The sequence below is a fragment of the Elaeis guineensis genome, chromosome 4, assembly GCF_000442705.2.
Source record: "Elaeis guineensis isolate ETL-2024a chromosome 4, EG11, whole genome shotgun sequence".
Classification (NCBI taxonomy): domain Eukaryota; kingdom Viridiplantae; phylum Streptophyta; class Magnoliopsida; order Arecales; family Arecaceae; genus Elaeis; species Elaeis guineensis.
The window spans coordinates 54,833,318-54,839,518 of record NC_025996.2 but is presented as its reverse complement, the minus strand read 5'-3'; the positions used below and the strand labels follow the sequence as shown (position 1 = coordinate 54,839,518).

The window sequence follows — 6,201 nt, the reverse complement described above, 5'->3', positions numbered from 1 at the left end:
GTGTTGGAATGAAAGGCCAGTAAACTTCCACCGCAGGTGAGATTCAAGTAGTTAAAGGCAAATTGCAGCATGATAAGAACAATGAAAGTAACCAAGCAACGGGGAGAGATGCCATTAAAATAACTCCATCATAGTATATGATCTAAAGATGAATGCATGGCACTCCATAGCTGTCAAAATAGAGATATATTTGATAGAAGATAATGAGAAAGCCACCACAATTATATAGAGTAGCATTTCAAGTGTAACAGCATAAATTAAATAACCAGAATCTAGAATGACCGAGAAGTATGAAAATTTGACTGAATTGAAGCCTTCTCTTAAGTATGCTGTAGAAGAATACACGATGGCACAAACCCTTTGAGAACAGAGTATCACACATAGATAAGAGGAGTGCTCTGGAAATGTGTATTGTACTGTCCTATGAGTATAATTAAAAGTAGTCGAATCAATTGGAGGGCAATAAAGAATGGTTACACTCTAAAATGTAGCCATAATGTTAATGTCTATGGAATGCAAGGGAATAAGCATCTGCCCTCAACGATTGCTTGCTTTTGAGACCCTGCACTATTATATCATTCTAAAAAATGTTACCTACACTAGTAAGTTATGGAGAAGTCACAACTTCCAGTATATCTTCATTCAAGGAACATTAAATTTACAGACTTGAGTAGGTAGCTATGATGACAGAATTTATGTATTGATTGGAAATTGTATTTTTCTCACAACGTGTAGCCGAGCCTGATTGCATCTCAGATCAGCATTAAGTTCACTATGTATGCTGCACTACTTTTGCATTATCTAGAGAAGCTTTTGTTTCTTGAATAATTTTTTTTTCTTGCATATATTCCATCATAAAGTAGCCACATGTCTCAACCACTCTGTTTTATCTCCTGTTCATTTCACTGCTTCTAGTAGATGCATTATTGCATTGTCAGTAGATTATATCGTACTAACCATCATAAGCCATGATATGATGAGATTTCTCTTGGTAACAAATCTTAATTGTAGAAAAACAGAAAGAAAGGGGAAAGGCTAGGATGAAGGTTGCATTGGAGCATCATTGAGAGAAACAATATAAATCAATAGATCTAACTTAGTTACAATGGCAAACTAACTTTAAGTTTAGAGGTCCAATGAGAGTGCAACATATCGATTTCTCTCATTTAGAGATCATGACTTGAAAGAGAAAGTTTTGGGCTTGAGACTTCCGTCCGTCCTCCTGTAGAAGGTAGAATCACTTAGCAAGATTATCTTATGAGTCCTATGAGATAGTCGAAGAGAGAAATATTCAATTTCTTGTGCATCCTATGTGGGCTAGGGGACTGATTTTTTCTATAACATATCTGATTTGATGTACATCTTTCTTCTCCTAGTGCCTGTTTTTATATTTTATTTTCATAGTTTCAATATACATTTTAATGGCCTGTTTGGATGTCAGGGCATTGTATTTGCCTATTGCACCTTTTGTTTGTAGGAAGCTATAATTTAATATTTGAATGGTTGGAATTTGACTTTTTTTTTTAACTCTTTTTCTCATTATTTTATTTTTTCATACATCATTGATATTCAGGAACACTGGTTGAAGTGCATAAGAATTTCTCTTGATGGATAAGAGTTGGATTAATGAGTCTAGGTAATTTGGTGGTCCATATAGCTTCCAAATATTTTTTTCTAATTTGTTATTAAACAATATAGGGTGAGTGACTTGTATTTAAAGGGGATCGCTCAATTTCTTGACTTTGCATTTGCTAATGCATCTGAGGGAGGAAAGATTTTGTGCCCATGCATCAACTGCAATAATTGCTTGTTGAAAAGTTGAGAAAATGTCTATGATGATCTCATATGTGATGGCTTTCTAAAAGGGTGCACCAATTGGGTTTACCATGGAGAAGGTAATCCATTTGCTATATTGGATCGTGACTCTGATGCATATGATGATCAAGATGACATGCATGGGATGTTGCAAGATGCATTTGGAATCGCAACCCTCGAAGGTGAAATGGCCAATCTACCTAATGAACATAATAAGGAGCCTAATGCAGAAGCTAAAAAATTATGCAAGTTAGTTGATGAAGCTGATCAGGAACTATATCCTGGTTGCAAGAAATTTAGTAAATTAGCTCTCCTTATTCAATTACTAAATATTAAATGCATGAATGGATGGAGTAATAGTTCATTTACCTCATTGATTCATATAAAGTTGGAACCTTCGTTTCTATCTTTGACTCATTTCCTTGCAGCAATGTTGGTTCATACATCCCATTTCATTTTGCTTGCGTTGTGAGGCACAAATTAACATAAGAAACCCCTTATCCCCTAGAGAGTTGTTTCTAGTTTCTACCCATGAACAGAATGCCTTGGAGATAATAGCTTGTCAAACAACCAGCAATCCTTAAGGGTGCGTTTGGTTACATCTTTTGATTTTTGATTTTCAAAAAGTATTTTTTATTTTTTTTATTTTTGCTATTGAGTAAAAGCAAAAAAGTAAAAATATATTTGGTAACTATGTTGCTATAGAGCAAAAAGCAACATTTGAGGATGGCAGGTGAAGAGCTCGATGACGGAGAAGGGTTCGAAAAGGGAGGGAGAAGGATTCGGAGAGGTGAAGAGCTCGACGAGGGAGAAGGGTTCAGGCTCTTTACTTTTGATTGGGCATTTTAGAGATGTGGGGAAGCAAAAAAAGTAGAAAAGTAAATTTTAGAAAGCAAAAAATTTTTGCTTTGCATATAAAGCAATTATTTTGATTATTTTGATTTTTGTTTTTTGTTTTTCATGGTATTACCAAACATTGCTTTTTGATTTTTGCTTTTTAAAAATCAAAAGCAAAAAAAGTACTTTTTTAATGGCTAACCAAACGCACCCTAAATTTAGCTAAAATTTTCTTTTTCCTTGTAAGTGGCCTGCTTAAAAATCTAATGATTGTAGTCTGTAGACCATAGAACCATCGAGCACTCCAACACATGATATCTAACCACATAGCTGTCCATTCAATCTCAAACAAATTCTAGTCAAAATAAAAAGTATCTTTGGCAAAGCCTTGGTTCATTTTGGATGAAGAACGTAGCAGAAACTAAAGGCATACTATGAAAATCTAAAAATCTGCAAAGCCTATATCTGAAATTTTGAAAATCTGTAACTGCATCTGAAAATCTGAAATTCTAAAAATCTGTATCTGAAAATCTAAAAATCTGCAAAGCCTATATCTGAAATTCTGAAAACCTGTAACCTTATCTGAAAATATGAATTTCTAAAAATCTGTATCTAAAAATCTGAAATCTGTAAAGCCTATATATGAATTTCTGAAAACTTATAACTACATCTGCAAATTTGAAATTCTGAAAACCTATATCTGAAAATCTAAAAACCTATATCTGAAAATCAGTATTCGTAGAACCTGAAAACAGTAAAATGTAACTGCATTCCCTTTGCAGCTTTGGGCATGGAATAAGCTTTCTCAAGTTGATCTATTACCCTCCTTCTGTGAATATTCTCCCATTAATAAAATAGGGGTAGTATAACCTCCCGCTTCATCCAAAAAAAAAAATGCATCTTTTGTTCATACTGGGAGTTTTATCTTTATGAAAGAAGTTTTCTAAAACACTTAAACAGTTGTTTTTATATGTAAAAAAATATTAGTTTTACTCTGTCACATCTTTAGCATGAAAAATAGCAACATTTTATGATCCACCAATTGCTCACTGTATAAAGACTAAGAAGGCGTATACTTTTCTTCAAGTTTGATAATATATGCAGGGAATAAAGAATTTTTTTTATCAAAAGTAGATTAGAGGAAAATCATTACTGAAAATTGCCCTTTCATATAAGGCCTCCTTGCAAATGAATCCCATCATGCAAATTATCCTTTCATAATTATTATTTTCATACCCATAATTATTTTATTAATATTATCTTTTTGTTAATTATATGTAGCGAGAAAAAATGGCTAATGGAAGGGAACCAACAAGAGCTGAAGTTTTCATTGAAAAGCTGAAATTTTCATTGAAACACATAGAGACAAGGATGGGACCCCTATAGAGTTGGAATCAGCAGAGAAAATTATTTGTACACAATGCGGCAATAAAGAAATTATCTAATTTAATTTATTGATTTACTGATTAAAATTTATTTGACCATCAATACAGGCTGAGCTTGAAAGGCTTATCAATCTGCAATCAAAGTCTGAGGATAATATCAATCCAAATGATAAATTCTCTCAAATCTTTGGTAAGGAGAAACATGGTTATATCAGGATATACGGATTGGATGTTTGTCCTGCTGATCTTTGGGGCAAAAATTTTAGTTCCGTAAAGAGTACAAAGATGCAAATAGACATTGCAAACGAGGTTCATCGAAGTTACAGTCTGTTCGACAAGAAAATGCTGATGTGAAAGTCCAGTTTGTAGATTTAACGGCATTGATTGAATCTATGCAAGGCGGACATACTGAAGCTGACAAACATGCCACAACTTCTTAAATTAGACAAGTACATTTACTTTTAGCATATATTATTATAATTATCTAATTTGAATGTATAGATAAAACTTAACTCTTTATTTCATATAGGATATTGCTGCCTCCAGTGATAATGATGAGACACCGACACAAAATAACTCATCTTCTTCGAATCGCCATGTTGCTACATCCTGCCAGGGTATTTAGTTATACCTTTGCTTTTTGCATTTTTGTTAGCCTTGTTTTCTAAAATCCTATAATTTTTTTTAATTTGATTTTTATGCTCATGCAAATATGATATGTGCATGTCAGTTATGACAAAATGAATGAGTAGGTTAGCCAATTACTTAATACACATGTATATACACATATATGTGTGTGTGTCTATACACACACACACACACACACACGTATGTGTGTGTGTGTGTGTGTGTGTGTGTATATATATATATATAAATATAATTTTAATTCCTCTAACTGCTCAACAACTTCATTTCTAACTCTAAAACCATATTCTATATATACTCAAATGTAAGCCAAGTCCATTTATCTTTTTTTTCAAAATTGAAATGATTTTGCCTATTTAGATGCAGGGTATTTCAAAAAGGATAAAGTTATAATGTTCTGTTTCTATTGAGATAAGCTAAATACTTGTTAACCTTTTATTTATTTTTTTTAGTTCATATAGTTACGGTTGCAATCTATCAAGCTTTTTTTTAGCTTTTGATTTATTTTATTTCTTGATGAATATTATAGATTGAAAGCGATGTTGTCCTGAAAGGCTATAAGTTTCCTCACAAATCTATTGCACAAGGAGTTGTACTTAGTAAAGATCCATTCATCATGGTAGGAAATGATGTACTTGGACATCAATTTTGAAAAGTACAAGTTAATATGCTCTGTGTATCTCAAGAGTCTTTAATAAGACCACGGGATTGGCTAAGAAGAATTGTGGATGCAGTGAAATACTCGATTGCCTGGCCTTCAACTTATGCATTATACTAATACAAACTATTTATATATTTATATGAATTCATTTTTTGTGACAAATAAAATACCTTTGTATCATAAGCTAATTATGCATTCCTTTATTTTTGCATGTGGCAGTTGGTGAAGATTAGTAGAAGAAATCATTTGTAGTTACCATGCATCGACATTGAGCATAAATAATTTTATTTGTTTTAATAAAAAACTTTTCTAGTTTGGTTGTTATGACTATGTTTGTTCTTGTATGCTATTTAGTATGTGTTACCATGTAAAGCAACCTCTTTTGTTTCAGTTAATAAATTTAGCTTTTGTTATATATTTTATTCTTGTGGATATCAATGATGGATCAAAAAATGTATTCTCAAAAAAAAATATAGATATTTTATACAGCATTTTCATAGATTTAAATATCATTAAAATTATCAAAAAAGCTCTTATAAAAGGCCACAATAAATGCTAAAACCCCTCATTTTCAAATATGGCAAAATATAAATAAAAACTCTATGGTATATGCCCTTCTTAAAACTTATAAATGTTGGAAAAAAATATGATAAAGTATCCCCAAAAGCAACAAATTTCTTGTATTAAGAAATGCCGTAAAAAAAATAATATTTAAAAAAATAGCCATTATAAATGATTTTTTCCAACACATGTAAGTGCTGGCAAAAACTACAACACTTTGTAAATGTTGGGAAAGATATATTCAGAAAAATACTGCTAAAAGAATTAAATCCCCACATTTTACAAATATGGGGATAT

At 32.0% G+C, this 6,201-nt stretch overlaps 1 long non-coding RNA gene across 1 annotated transcript in view; it reads left to right on the top strand.

Annotated features, from left to right (window-relative positions):
- LOC140856975 (uncharacterized) overlaps positions 1 to 4,654 on the top strand; it is a 146,973-nt gene extending 142,319 nt beyond the window's left edge. The window contains exons 2-3 of the long non-coding RNA XR_012140478.1: positions 1,699 to 4,486; positions 4,567 to 4,654. This is a non-coding gene — a long non-coding RNA (uncharacterized lncRNA). The remainder of the gene's footprint in view (positions 1 to 1,698; positions 4,487 to 4,566) is intronic.
- Positions 4,655 to 6,201: the final 1,547 nt, after the last annotated feature.